Below are 15,313 nucleotides of genomic sequence, written 5' to 3'. Positions count from 1 at the left end.
GCCAGTCTGACTATATTAAAAAGAAAGTTTGCTAAGCAAATAATAAGGTAAACAAGGTTATCAGAGGAATGTGTCCTTGGGGTTCCTTTTAAAACCTTTTTTTTTCCTCAGTGCAAGAGTAATACACACCCATTGGTAAAAATTCAGAATGTAGAGAAATATGAGAAACCAGGAAAGAAAAACCGCTCATGATCCCATCAGAGTCAACCACTGTTAAAAGTTTGGTGTATGCCCTTCTCATCTGTTTTCTCTAACTTTTTTTCCCCTCCCAAACATAACTGGAATGAAACTGTCTAAATAGTTCTATACCTGGCTTCCCAGTCACATATTTAGGAGAAATGTTTAAATTGCTCATTTTCAACCCCTTTAGCAAAAACCTACCAGCCTATAACCACAAATGTGTTCATTTCAAAGAACTCTTTTTTAAGATTTTATTTATTGTTTGTTTGTTTATCTATCTATCTATCTATTTATAGAGCAGGGGAGGGACAGAGAAAGAAGAAGAGAATCTCAAGCAGACTCTGCCCTGAACTCACAGCCCCACACAGGGCTCGACCTCACGACCTGAGATCATGACCTGAGCCAAAACCAAGAGTTGGATGCTTAACCGATTGAGCCACTCAGGCGCCCCTCAAAGAATTCTTAATAATTCATTAACTCAATTAATTCAGGAGTTTGCATTAATACATACTTTTGTCTATAACACAATTCCCTGTCTTCTATAATATTCCCTAATTCCCCCTAACTCACAGTTAGTCAAAACAAAAAGTTCAGGGGCGCCTGGGTGGCTCAGTCGGTTAAGCATGTGCCTTGGGCTCAGGTCAGGATCCCAGGGTTCTGGGATGGAATCCTGCATTAGGCTCCGTGCTCAGCGGGGAGTCTGCTTCTCCCTCTGCCCTCCCTCCTGCTTGTGCTCTCTCTTTCTCTCTCTCTTTCTCTCAAATAAATAAAATCTTTTAAAAAACAACAATAAAAAGTTCAGTCCACCAGTTTCTTGCTAATCAGTGGGCTTCCCAGAAAGAAGAGAGTCGCACCATGACAAAGAGGAGGGTTGCATCCTCTGCACTGGTTTTCCTTGGGCGTGTCCTCTCAAAGGGATAGTGAACAGCTTCTAAATCAGGCACCAGATCCAGAGCCTAAGAACTTAGCTCGGCTGCCAGCCTTCTGTGCTCCCCTTGACATCACTCACCTCCTCTGTACTCGAGCCCATCCTCTTCATCTCAGCTTCTTTCACATACAACACCGGTCCTGGGACATGTATATGAACCTGCTGAATGGACGGAGGGGTGGATGAAACACACAGAGCTCACCCCCTCAACCTCAGTATCTCTGACCCTTCCCCTTCCTTCTCATTGGTGCTCCACAAATTTGTTCCTTGACACGCTCAGCTTCTTCTGAATTATGGTGCCGGCTCTTGAGATTGAGATGGCAGTTGCTAAGGTATCTGTGTGTTCTAAAATGTTCTGTTTCTCTCTCTTTTTTTTTTTTTTTGCAGTCGGTTTAGCTAAGAAAATTCTCTTTGCTTCATGTTGGATGTGTCCTAAAATTCAAGTTTACATTTTTTTTAAGATGTTATTTTAAGTCATCTCTACACCCAACATGGGGCTCAAACTCATGACCCCGAGATCAAGAGTTACATGCTCGAGGGACGGAGCCAGTCAGGAGCCCCTCAAGTATACATTTTTAAACATTTCTCCTGGCCCACAGAGCTGACAGACAATGTAGAGGTTACCCAGTCCTGAGCTCCAACTGATAAGGAAACTGAGATCTGGAGAAGAAAAACTACACACACACCAAGTTAGAGCCAGACATGGATAATCAGATGGGGATCGTTCTGTCAGCCCAGAAAGCCTCGATGGCTTCTATACCACCATGTTGCAATTTTAGCAAACAGGTAAAACATTCACCACTCGGTGATGAGCATGGGAAACAACAATGACCTGCCAATCACACATTCAGGCCTGCAAAAGCAAGTCCCTCTGGCGAAGGTGTTAAGGATAAATACTTCAATTCTCCCACCATCCTACAGTCAAGGGAAGGGAGTGGTGGTTTAGCCACACATCTGGACATCCATTGTTCCAGGCTCTGCGCCAGGAATGGGGGGGGCCACGGAGGAGAAATCACAAGGTCTTACATGCAAAGAGGCCCACCGTCCTGGGAGAGGCAAACAAGCACAGTGTCCAGCGAGCAAGGTCAGGCTCCAGCCAGCACTGGTGAAGAGGGGCAGCAAAGGGCCTGGAGAATACAATAGGGAGCCAAATTTGTCCTCCCTGGAAGGGCAATGGGGAGCTCAACAGAATAGGTACCACTGGCTCTCTCCTTGGCCTGCAGAATAGGTGGTTTATCAGTCAAGGTTCTCCAGAAAAACAGAACCAATAAGAGATTCATATACGAGGATACTTATCAGAATTAACTCATGTGACTTTGGAGGCTGAGAAGTCCCACAACCTGTCATCTGCAAGCCAGAGACCCAGGAAAGCTGGTGTTATTGAGTCCAAGTCCAAAGGTCTGAGAATCAAGGCAGCCAATGGTGTAAGTCCCAGTTAGAGTCTAAAGGCCTGAGAACTAGGAGCACTAACATCCAAGGACAACGGAAGACAGACACACCAACTCAAGCAGACAAAGTAAATCCCACCTTCCACTGCCTTTTTGTTCCATTCAGGCCCTCAGTGGATTGAATGATGCCTGCACACATTGTTGGGAGTGGGGTAGGGGTGGGGGGTCTTCTTTAATCAATCAATTCAAATGCTAATCCCTTCTAGAAACACCCTCATAGACACACCTAGAAATAAAGTTTTACCAGTTATCTGGGCATCCCATAGCCAAGTCAAAGTGACATATAAAATTAACTAGCACGGGTGGGATTTTCCAAGACTACTCCAGATTAGTGAGTCTCATAAGGCCTCTTTTAGAGTAACATTCCATCATCCACTCCATACCTACCATCATCTTGTACTAATTCCCCCTCATTACCCTCCTCACAGTAGGTGTCCTCCCACAACCTGCCAGCAAAGAACCCTTAATTCAACAGAAATGGGCTATGTGAAGCAGTGAACCAAAGGTAGAGACTGGATGGTGGTGGTGATGGTGGTGGTAAAGGTGATGATGATTACAGTGATGCTGATGATGGTGGTTGATAGTTATGATTATGATAAGGAAGATGACAATGGTGATGGCAGTGATGGTGGTGGTGATGGTAATGGTGATGATGGTAATGGTGGTAATGATGGTGATGAAGAGGAGAAGGAGGAGGATGGTGATAGTAACAATAGTGATGGTGATGAGGAGGAGGAGGAGGAAGAAAATGATGGTGATGGTGGTGATGGTGATAGTGGTGATGGTGAAGAGGATGGTGATGATAGTGATGGTAGTAATGATGCTGATGGCTATGAGGAGAAGGATGATGATGGTGGTGATGACAGTGATGGTGATGATGGTGAGGAGGAAGAGGATGATAGTGATGGTGTTGATTGTGAGGAGGAGTAGAATGGTGATGACAGCAATGGTGGTGATGGTGGTAATAATGGTGATGCCTATGATGAGGAGGATGACAGTGATAGTGGTGATGATGAGGAGGAGGACAAAGATGGTGATAGAGGTAATGGTGGTGATGATGGGGATAGCTATGATGAGGAGGAGGATGATAGTGATGGTGGTGATGATGGGGGTGGTGATGGTGAAAATGATAATGTGGATGTACTCAGAAGCCGGCATGTGACCCAGGACAAAGCACAGGGAGAAGGAGCAATGGGCCGCAGTGAGATCTTCACACTGCTTGGGGGGCCCCGGCCGAGAAAACCTGGACTTCACCTGTACTACAACTTGCCTCCCGTACTTCCTCCAGTGATAGTAAAAATCATTCCCAAATGCATAAGCTGTCACCTTACAGCTAGCTCTGAAAACAATCACTGAGGCCATATTGTTTTGAGGGCAGATAATAGCATATTATCAAGAACATATGCTAATAAAAGTAGCAATTTTTCATCCCATCTTCAGAGAGAAAGAAGAGGGACAAACACTCCCCGGAGAATAAGAATGGATCATAAGTGCCAAAGGTCCAGCATGAAAGAAAGCCAAACGTCAACATCTGTCTGAGGCCTCTTTCTACCTTCACTCACTGAAAAGAAAGACACCCAAAGAAGCCAAAGCAGCCACCACATTTCATCTCCCACCCGTGGAAGCTGAGCCAGACTGTCCAGGCTGCGTCACCAAGCATGGGATTGGCACTGCATGACTGAGGATTTTTAATAAAGTCTTATTCCTGCCACTGCCACCCCACGCTTTGGAGAGGGCTGAGAGAGAGAGAGAGAGAGAGAGAGAGAGCCACCAGTCCTGCCCACCCACAGCCCTGCCTCGGGCCCATGGTTGGGGCACAGGCTTTTCTAGACATCGCACACCACTCTGGCAGGACTGACCCCCCAGCCCCACACGTAAATATGGAAAATTGTACGGTGTTGGGAATGATTTGTTTTTAAACCCAGGTGATGGATCTTGAGAGGTTCTCACTTCCCTTCAAAAATGGATTACAGCACAGCAAAGAGAAAGGATGGGAGTGACAGGGAGGGGTGGGGAGCTGTCGTCAATTCTGTTTTCTGGAAGTGTCTAATAAACGCACAGGAAGGAAGCAGAGACTTGAGCATTTTGCTGCCGGAGGGGGAAAAAGTGCTGTGATCCATACACACGGCCGCACAGAATCGTGGTTCTGCCGGGGTTCCCAAGAGTCCCCGGGCAGCCATAGGCACATGAGCACGCTCACAAGCAAACTCAAGAAATGCTTCCAAGTGTTCTAGAAGGCAGGGGGTCAAGAGGTCGGGACCTCACTGGGTCTGAGGAATGACTTCACCTCTATGTCTTCGTGCAGCCCCCTGAACTGGGGTCACCTCGGCTGTGTCGGCGACCCTCAGAGAGGCTTCTCAGAAGGCATGAGCTGGGCAATCCAAAATGGCGGCTCCTTAGCCCCCAGTCGCGGCCCACAGCAGCTCCCCCCCGGGAGCCTTCACACAGTCACAGGCTCTCACATCAAACGCTTCGCTACTACAGTCTGGGTCAAAAAGATGCCTAATAAACCTGAATATGAAAAGAAATCCTTAGTGACAGAGGAGGCACTGCCACCCAAGAACGTTATTTTTTCTTAAGATTTATTTATTTATTCATGAGTGACAGAGAGAGAGACACACATAGGCTGAGGGAGAGGCAGGCTCCTTGCAGAGAGCCCGACACTAAACCACTGAGCCACCCAGGGGTCCCTCCAAGAACGTTTAAATAGCAACAATGGCCACCACCACTTACCACACATGTGACCAGCCAAAGACTCCATGGGTTCGCTACGTCCAGGTTCCCTGTGATAGTCTAACGCGGCCCCGGAACCCCTTCCTGCACATGAGCAAACTTGAGCCCAGAGAGCATCACCCAGCTGATAAGTGACAAGAGCAGAGCCTGACTCAAACCAGGGCTGCTGGACCCCAACACCCCTGATCTTCAGAAAGAAACAAGACACTCTTGCTGCCCACTGTGAATGTTCTCTGCCTCGCTAGGAGAGAGGGGCTATTTGTGTTTTCTGTTTTGTTTTGTTTTGTTTTGCCTCTTATAGGAGTGTTTCTTTTTTGTTTGGCTTGTCTTTTTAATTTTGTTAGTTAACATACAGTGGAGAGCAACCATTTGTGACCTGGTCTCCACACACCAGGCCCAGATCTACCTGTCTACACTGCATAGGCAATTTCTGTGACTCAATCTGCAATCTGTAAAATGGGGTCTCCTCCTCTGCTTTTTCCTATTTATTTTACAAAAATAACCCAAGAAGAGAAGGTCTTCTGAAATGTACAAGCCGGGCAAGTGCACCCCCTTCCCAGGGCTTCTGTCCGTCTGTCTCCCAGGAGACCCTGCACCCACGCATACTTAAGTCACTCCTACCTGGTCAGCTGTGAGCCAAGCACTGGGGCAAATGAAGATGTGCTACGTACCGCTCGTGCCCTCCACAGAATTTATGTGGCTTGGAGGCTATGACAAGAAAAACTAAACACTCCAGGAAGAGCCCCAGAAGAGCAGATCCTTACTACCAAACGGGGGTGGGAGAGAACGTGACCTGGCTTAATTCTTGGTTCCTCTACTTCTTGCCGACGGCTTTGGGTGAGCTGTTGTGCTCTGGGCATCCTGGATTTTTTTGTTTAAAAAATGGGTTTGGGGGGATCCCTGCGTGGCTCAGCGGTTTAGCGCCTGCCTTTGGCTCAGGGCGTGATCCTGGAGACCCGGGATCGAGTCCCACGTCTGGCTCCCGGCATGGAGCCTGCTTCTCCTGCCCATGTCTCTGCCTCTCTCTATGTCTATCATAAATAAATAAAATCTTTAAAAATAAATTAAATAAATAAATAAATAAACAAATAAATAAATAGATAAAATTTTAAAAATGGGTTTGGGGGCACCTGGGTGCCTCAGTGGTTGAGCATCTGCCTTTGGCTCAGGTTGTGATCTGGGAGTTCTGGGATCGAGTCCCGCATCGGGCTCCCTGCATGGAGCCTGCTTCTCCCTCTGCCTGTGTCTCTGCCTGTCTCTGTGTGTCTCTTATGAATAAATAAATAAAATATTTTTAAAAAATAATGGGTTTGACCTCTTCTGCCTCACATGTTCTCGCCCCACATCATCATTACTCCCCCACCCCCACCTCGTACTTTAAATTTTAACTCGTTGCTGGATACTCAGGAGCTGACAAAAGAAATGTGAGGGAAGCAACTTCACTGAGCGCAGCCAACAGGCCCTGTGTGCACCCCAGGCACCCAGCGCTGTGCTAGGGGAGGAAAGGGGGCCAGATGGACACAGTCACTGCGTCACAGAGCTGGCCATCCCACAGGTGGGCAACCACCCAGGCTATTTGATCAGCCTGAGGGAGCAATCAACTCTTACTGGAAAACCCCAGGAAAGCCTCAGGGAAGAGGCCCTGGAGCCGTATCTATAAAATGAGAGGCAGGAAGAAAAGGCAAATCTAGAAGCACAAAGCCCATTGGCTGGTGGCCTGGGGGTAGGAGCGGGGACAGAGAGTGACAGTAAATGGGCAGGAGGGAGCTTTCTGGGGGTAATGCAAAGGTTCTAAAACCGGATTGTGGTGACGGTTTCACAATTCTGTAAGTTTACTGAAAATTCCTGAATTGTACATTTGAAATGGGTACACTTCACAGTATATGAATTATATCTCAATAAAGCTGTTAAAAAATTTTTTTTCAAGGATGAGTAAGAGTTTAGCACATAGAGAAGTCTGGGTGGGAGAGAAGGCAGGTGCTGTGGCAACCCGGCTACCCTCACCCTCGCGGTCTCCCCACCCGCCAGACACCTGCACCCCTCCCAGCACAGCTTGGAAGGTTAGCTCCCAAGCCCACATCATGCCCCCTCTGCCCAGGGGGTGGAGCTTCCCTGGAGCCCCTGTCAAGCTCTAAGGACTCCTCTGGAGGTCTTCCCAACCCCCAGCCCAAGCTGAGCTCTGGCAGGAAGCCTGTATGGGGCTTTCAGAGTTCTGCTCAGTGCAAGGCACACAGCAGGTGTTCAGAAGAACACTTACTGAGCAAGAGCATGAACTCGGAGTGGGTGGTTGGCCAGAGAGCTGAGTGAGATGACAAAATCTGTCTTCAGCATGGACCTGATGACAGCAATGACTGGACTGGAAGTGGGTCTCCAGGACCCAGGATAAGGGATGAGACAGCTCTGCTCTGCAGGGGGGCCCTGGGGACAGAGAGAAGGAACCAGGACAACAGAGGACTGACCGCATCATGATTTACGGACAGAGGAAGAGGGGGGCAAGAGCCCAGAAACACTCCTGAGATTTCTAGCTGTAATGATGGAGGAGGCAAGTCATTCACTACAACAGGTAGAGGGACCGGCTTGGGGGTGGCAGGAAGTTCTGGGCTCTGCTTTGATGTGCAGTAGCATGGAGCCTGCATGATGAGGGCCATGGGTCTGGGTGTAGGGAGAGCTCAGGTTTGCTCGGCCGCCAACGCACAGCGTGAGCCCAGCTGAAAGGAAAACACTAGAAGAGCACCTAAGGGACACCCTCATGGCCAAAAGAGGCACGCAGCAAGGACGGATTTCAGCTGGGCCACCGGGTACTGAGGCAATCTCGGGAGACTTCCACGAGGAGAACCACGCACCCCCAAAAGCCTTCTCCCTGTCTTCAGAATCACGGCGGCTTCCTCCAGGGAGTACGAATTTAACAATCCCAAGTGTTTCTCAGCCAAGGGTCACAGACCCATCACTGGCTCCTCAGAAACTTCTCATCTAGTGAGGCAGGTGGGATGGATGCCAGCACCCCGACCCGGCTCCTGGCTTCCTGCCAACCTGAACTGCACCTCAAGAGCTGAAAAGCAACAAATATCCGGAAAACACAGCTGCTGGATTAGCAGGTGTCGGGGGTGCGCTTGGCTTATAAAGGTAAATGAAAAGAGCCCCAAGAAGGCATCTTTGCCCACCTGCTGCTGGCAGGGGAGGGCTGCCACAGGAAGAGAGCCTGAGATCTCTCGGAAAGTGTCTTCAGTTAGTCATACCTCATAAATGCAGAGATATGAAGCTTTGCCTCTGAAATTCAATTATACTTGAAAGGACATGGCCAAGGCAGGGCTCTCCTAAAGGATTTACTGTGCTTTCCTGATGATGGAAAAAAAAAAAAATTCTTTAGACTTGCACCTTGCTCATCAGTGCCTAAGAAATTGTTCACCTGTCAAACTGTATCGATTACCAGAAGTTACATTAAAACCCATGTCACCAGATTCCATTCTTTGTTGTTGTTGTTTGGTACCAAGTGATTTGAAAGAAACATTTTTCCCCATGGAGCAAGAATCACCAAGATGGCCCCTAAGCCATCTATCTCCATACACCACGACCTGTTGTCCCCTGATTAGAAACTCAACCCCAAAGGAAGAGAACAAAAGCCACGTGAGATGCACAGATGCACAGCCCTACACATGGGCATGAAAACACCAAAGAAACCCACTGAGACTGTGGGAGGATAGTGAATCCCAAAGTAGACAGAGCATGATTAAAGTTTACAAGTGCCCTCCCTCCACATACAATGACATCCAGGGCTGACAAACTAGCAAAATACACATAATCCCCCATCAGGCCTGGGCCAGCGACTCACAAATTAGAAGCATTATCCCATAACAAACAAGCTTGGTTTCAGGCTTGCTGGAATGCTAAATTCTAACACAAACCTGATCCTGATCTAGATAAAATTTCAGCTGCCAAATAGCTTACTCTCCGGTGCCAAATAAACTCTGGGGCTCCTTGGTAGTATCAGGGATTAACACTGGTTCCTAAGTGACCTGGGCACTTCACCACTTATGAGTGGCAATACTAGGTCTTAGAAGAAGTATAAGGAAGGACGGTAGGCATAAGGGGGAGACAGACTGCCTCACACACAAATACACAATAGGGTATTTTCTGCGAAAAGGCAACCCTAGGAACCATGCATGTGGAGCCCCAAAGGCAGTGGGTCTGAGCCCAGAAAGACAGCACTACTGCTTTACCATGATGAAACTCCAGAGCAGCTCCAGGTAGAGACAGAGCTCGGTAAGGAGGAGGCCTGGATGGGGACTGTATGCAGAGGTGAGTCCACTCCTGTCACTCAACAGCTTGTATTTCTAATTCTGCACAACCCAGTGGCCAGAAAGGGGCATTAAGATAAATTCTGAAGGAATTAGTCCAAGCTCCTTTATATCTCAGAGTTTCCCTCTAGAAGGCTTATTGGAAATGAATGGATCACTGGCTAGGGTTTGGGCAAATCTCTGTTCTTCTGGGGTTTTGACCTGTTGTGTCTCCACAAGTCTGAGCTTCCAGGCATCTGATTCCCAATGCCAGGTGTCCCAAGTTATTATCACACATTCACATCTATTTTCCACCTTATGAAAAGCATCAAAGTGGAACCCAAAGGGAGCAGGCAAGGCTACAACGCACCACATCCCACGGCAAGTGAGAGCCAGAGCCCCTGGGCCTTCCCTCTGGCACATTATCCAATAAAACCTCAAGAGCTCAGTAATTACAGGCGCTCTCAAAAGTGAAACAGAAATAGATCTAGGGCCAAAACACTGCTTTGCTTGAGACAAAGGGCTGGTTTTAAGCAGGAAAATACAAAACAACAACGACAACAACAAATACCCCAGCTTTTGATCTGTCTTCTGAGCTGACGAAGCCAGCCTGATTTTTTTTTCAATATTATTCAATCTGATTATGGGAAAGAGAGTAGGATTCAGATGAAAAGCCCTTTTCTCCTCTTGGATATAAAATCATCTTATGAAACAGAAAAAGCAGCTTGCATTCTAAGTGTGCCCTGACACCAAATCGGATGAAAATTTGGCTTATCCAGGTCCCCTGATCCCCTGGCCTGCCATTACCACTGAGGCCTCAGCAGAAGGTGCTGGTAAAGACAGACCAAGCAAGAGGTTTCTGCTCCTGTGTCATCAAAGCCTGCAAAGGATTCCAGCTCCCTGAGCACACCCACCGGGAGCAGGTGATCCCAGGAAATGCATCCCACGCCTCCGCACAGCCCAGTTGATGATCTCCATGCCCCCAGCCCCATCCCATGCAGATGCTCCATTTTGAGAGCAGCACGCACCATGAGGTCCACAGCTCTCTTGGTGAAAGGTTATTTGTGTTTCCGACTGGGAAGGGTCCTGAGAGGAAGAAAAAAACCACAGCGAGGGAGGGAAGGAATCACCAGCTTTGGCAGAAGGCAGCAGGGCAGCCAGGGCCAGCTGGCCCCGCTGGGTCTGAGCAAGCGATATGCTGCGGTTGGCAGGACTCTCCCTGAGAGTGAATCGTGCTTAGAGGGTGCGCACATTCACTGCAGTTCAATGTTACACGGCCGTAGGCTTCAAACTAAATATTTTAAAAATTAAGGTGTAGGACTGACTAGGAGGAAGGATCCCACTGGCCCTTGGCCTCCTCTGCGCGAGGCTGATCCAACAGAGCCGCAGTTGGATGGGTGGGGGTAGGGTCAGAGGGTGTCCAGCGCCAGGCCCCAATGCAGGACTGGCGGTTCTGGCAAACACCCCCCTCCAGGGGGAATCGGCGTTGGCCGGGAGCGGAGGGGATGCCTTCTGCTTGACCGGGCGGCCGGGATGCCCTGGGAGCCCAAGGTCCGTCTCTGCGGGGAGCGCCACTTTCACGCCCTTGCCGCCAGACTCCGCGAGCTGCAAGCCCCAGGGACTAGGCACTTGTTGAACAAAAAGGCTCCCGATTCCAGCAGCCGCCGCCGCAGTTGGCCAGGAGAGGGACCCCCAGCTCGGGCGCCGGAGCCTTCGCGGCTGGGCGCTGCGCGCTCCTGCAGACCCGAGGCGGCGCCGCCCGGGAGGTGCGCAGAGCTGGCGGCGCACCCGGCAGCCCAAACTTTCTCGAATCTCGGTGCTTCGCGGTTAAGTTAGGGCCGTGAGGGAGGCACACAACATTCGCGGGAGGGGGCTGTAATAGCACCACCCACGATAAAGAGGGGAAAAAAGGATTAAAAAAGAGACACTCTTTGACACTAATGCAATTAACTTACGCACCTACTGTGTGCCAAGCGCTGGGCCAAGCGCTATCTTTAGCGCGTTCTCGTTTTAAATGTCATGAGAGACCCCGAGGGAGAGAAGCAAACCTCAACCAGAGAAGGTGGCGTGCCTGGCTCAGGTCGCAGTGCGGGTCACGGCGAGGCCAGGGCTCCTAACTGCGGAGCAGGGCTCGGCCGTCGCCCCTGGGCCTAGTGAGCAGGGAGAGGATGGCCGCCGCCCCCTACCCTGGCGGGAGCGCACCTGCCACCCACGTGGGCTGCGGGACCTGCCCCCCGGCGGGGCGAACCCAGGCTGCCCAGAGGCCCGCGCTAGCTCCCCGGGATCCGGGGAGGGGGGGGTGGCCTGAAGCTCCGCACTGCGCCGGCCGGCGGGGGCCAGAGGGCTCCGCAGGCAGGGCTGGCCCGCCCACGCCCACCCCGCCACCCGCGCCCCACGCGCAGCCGCTCACACCAGCAACTGCGCCCCGACACACAATTCCACAAACGCAGCCCAAAATGTGCACACCCACTGTACACACGGATCCCCACTAGGACACGCCATTCCGGGGACACAGCACCGTCCGCGGTCATCCACAACTCCACGACGCAGACAGAGGCACCCCAACACACGCGCGCGCGCACACGCAGAGAGCCGGGTCGCAGCTCACGCCGGTGCACACGCCCGCACTCCCCGCAGCCCTACCTGCTCCGGCGCAGGACGCGGTCCGCCGGCTTCCCGAGCCCAAGTTCGGCGCGGCTGGCGCTGGGGCGGGCGCGGGCCGCTGCCCGGGACGAGCGCGCCGAGGCCGGGAGGGGTGGCTAGGAGCGCGGGCCTCCGAGCGCCCGCAGCCTCCGCGCCGGCCCTGCGCTCATCGCCTCCCAGAAAGACAAAAGGAAGCCGGCGGCGAGGGAGCGAGCGAGGTGGAGGCGCCCGCCCGTCCGCCGGCCCGCCCGTCCGCCGCCTGCAGCCGCCGCGGCCCGCCTGCCAGCGCCGGGAAGGAAGGGACTCGAAGGCGGGACCCGGAGGCGGGGGCCGGGGGCGGGGCGTGCGGCGGGGCCGGCGCTCGAGTTCCCTGCGGCCCCGCCCCCGCCAGGCCCCGCCCCGCCAGGCCCCGCCCCCGGGCTCGGCCCCGCCCACCTGCCTGCGTGGGTCGCGCCCCCGGCCCTGGCCACGCCCCTCCCGGCCCCGGGGTGCGGGCTTCCGAGCCTGCTCCCCGCTGCACCCTCCGCCCCGCCCGGGCCCCAGCCCGGTCCCGGTCCCGGGCGGATCTCGGGGCCGGAGCGGAGCCGAGCACCGGTGCCGCCTCCCTAACCCTTGGCCTCTGGCCTGCGGGCGTGGGAGAGGCGGGGAGGCGGCACCGGGAGGGGCCAGCTCCGCGCCCCCCCTCCCCGGCCTCTGCAGGAAGTGCGGCCCGGGTGGCCCAGAAAGGGAAGAGGCCGGAGTCGCCCCAGGCTGTCTCCCAGCGCCCTCTGGCACCCTCACCGCCAGTCCCCTGCGCAGACACGCCCTACCAACCGCGCCTGCCTCTTTCGGGGAAGGAGCGGAGGACCGGGAGGAGGGACGCCTGAGTTCCAGTTCTGCTTGCCTTTGCCAATTCTGGGCGATTTCAGCAAGTCCCTGAGGCTCCCGCGGCCTTGGTTTCCCCACCTATAAAATGCACAGGCGGCGGAGCAGGCTTCTTCCGGGGCCCTTCCCTCCCTCACGGGCTGCGGGTCCTTGGTTGACATCCTGGTCCCAGACACAGGCGGCCTGGGTGGCAGGGAGAGACAAACCTGTGTTTCCTGTAGACTTCCTCTGTCCCCCTCCGAAGGCACCTCCCTGAGGGAAGGAATGAGGGACTGTGCTTCCCAGAACCCCTCGCCCCAGTAGCTCCTGAAAATCTGGGCCCTGGAAAAAGCAAATATATACACACACCCACCACTACCACCACCCACCCACCCCAAACATCCCCGAAGAAAGGTAACCACAGAAACAGCCCTGAATGTGGAGCTGGGCGTTAGTGTTAGGCTGAGACAGACTGTCTTTCTGGCGTCTCTAGGGGAAAACTCAAATCCTCCTGCAAATCCTCCTCCACAAAAACACGGTGAGTGAACTCCCACTACACAGGAGGCTGCAGGGAGCAATGCTGGTGGGTGGCTTGAGAGGGGGAGCTCTGCTGGCTGGCAAGGTGGTCTGAGCCCAGACCCCTCTCTCAGCAAGCAAATGGCAAAGGCAACCCCAGAGGGAGTTAGTCTCCTAGGCAGCCCTGCTGTGGGGATTAAATACAATAATGACTGTGAGCGCCCGCGTCACCCGTCACCGTCACCGGTATGGGGCTGTGGTGATGTCACACAGAGCAGCTCTGGTACCCAGGGGCAGCACCCTTTTTTCTCAGCAGACCAGGGGCCAGGGTCATTGAGCAGGTTTCCCTGAGTATGTCGGTGCAGAGGGTGGGGTTACAGGTGAGAGGCCCCCAGCCACGTGTCAAGCCCAGGCCCATCAGCAGGGGGACTGCAGATACTGGGTTGATTGGCATAGGCTAGTGCTGCTGGGGTCACGCGTAAGACCCACTTCTCACTCAGGCTGCGGTTCAGGGCTAAGTCAGAGGGCTCGGGGAAGACTCCTCGGGGAACACTCCCGATGTTCAGGAACTCCAGCCGCTTCCATCTGGAGATTCCACCAGAATCTCTCCCATCTAGAGATTCTTCCCTCAGGGCTTCTGAGGTCTCCCCCAACCCCTTGACTCCCAGCCAGCCACAAGGGAGGGGATAGTGCGAGCTGGGGGTCTCCGGGTGGGGGTGGGAGGTCACTGCGAGCCAGGCCTGGAGGAGGCACACATCACATGGGTCCGCAGTCAATGACCAGAACTGGTGCCACCGGGCTGCAAGGGGTCCGGCAATCACAGCCTTCCTCTGTGCCCAGGAGGAAACGGTCATTTGGGTGAGCACATCACAGTGTCTCTGCCACAGATTCAGAGCACGGGTCTCCCCAGCCCAGTCACAGGGCAACAGACACACATCCATATAGGGCATGATAACACCGTCATCGAGGACTGCGCTATAGCTCGCCGTGCCCCCTCTCCCCGCCGCAAAATCAGCTCATGGGGGAGAGGGTCAGGAATGGTTCACAGAGCAGGTGACGGTTTCACTGGGTCTTGAAATATAAGGAGGAGGGGAAAGCTCAGTAGATCCCGAGCGAGGCAGGTAGAGGAATCTCAGGGAGTACAGAGGTGGGTAGAGGCACATCCTGGACCCCGCCTATCAGTGGGCCTCGGGGCCTTTGCCTGGGCCCTTCTCTCCCACCCATCTGGAACCCACCTACCCCTCAGGGCTCCGCTCAGATTTCACCGGCTCTGACCTCTCAGCTCCTATGCATTTCCCTTCCCTGAACTTTTTTCCCCCTTCCCTGAACTTCTAAAGGAGCAGGGTCTCCCTCAGGTGAGATACAACCTGACCTCTTCCTTTTATTCTTTCAGAGGAAGGGCACATAGTAGTTACTCGATAAGTACTTTTGAATTTCATGAACTAGAGCAAAGCAAAAAACAAATTCGGGGTATGGTGTTCTGTTAGGTTCCTGGGGCTGCCACGACAGAGTACCACAAGCTGGCTGGCTCAAACCAAGACGTGTTGTCTCAGAGTTCTGGAAGCTGGGAAATCCGAGATCAATGTGTCAGCAAGGTTGATTCCTTCTGAGGGACCTGGTGGGGAATCTTTCCCGAGCCTGTCCCCTGCTCCTGTAGGCTCAGGTGCTTCGTGGCTTAGAGATGGCCGTCTTCTCCCCATACCTTCATAATACCTTTCCTCTGTGTGTGTCTGCCTCTGTTTCCAATT

General features: G+C 52.9%; 1 protein-coding gene across 1 annotated transcript in view; it reads right to left on the bottom strand.

Moving 5' to 3' along the window:
- The window catches only part of HPCAL1 (hippocalcin like 1), a 112,162-nt gene extending 99,664 nt beyond the window's left edge, over positions 1 to 12,498 (bottom strand). The window contains exon 1 of the mRNA XM_038560767.1: positions 12,207 to 12,498. The gene's annotated coding sequence lies outside the window, so the exon portion shown is untranslated. The remainder of the gene's footprint in view (positions 1 to 12,206) is intronic.
- Between the last annotated feature and the right edge of the window lie 2,815 nt (positions 12,499 to 15,313).

This window comes from Canis lupus, chromosome 17 (assembly GCF_011100685.1).
Source record: "Canis lupus familiaris isolate Mischka breed German Shepherd chromosome 17, alternate assembly UU_Cfam_GSD_1.0, whole genome shotgun sequence".
Taxonomy (NCBI): domain Eukaryota; kingdom Metazoa; phylum Chordata; class Mammalia; order Carnivora; family Canidae; genus Canis; species Canis lupus.
This window is presented reverse-complemented; position numbering and strand designations above follow the sequence as displayed.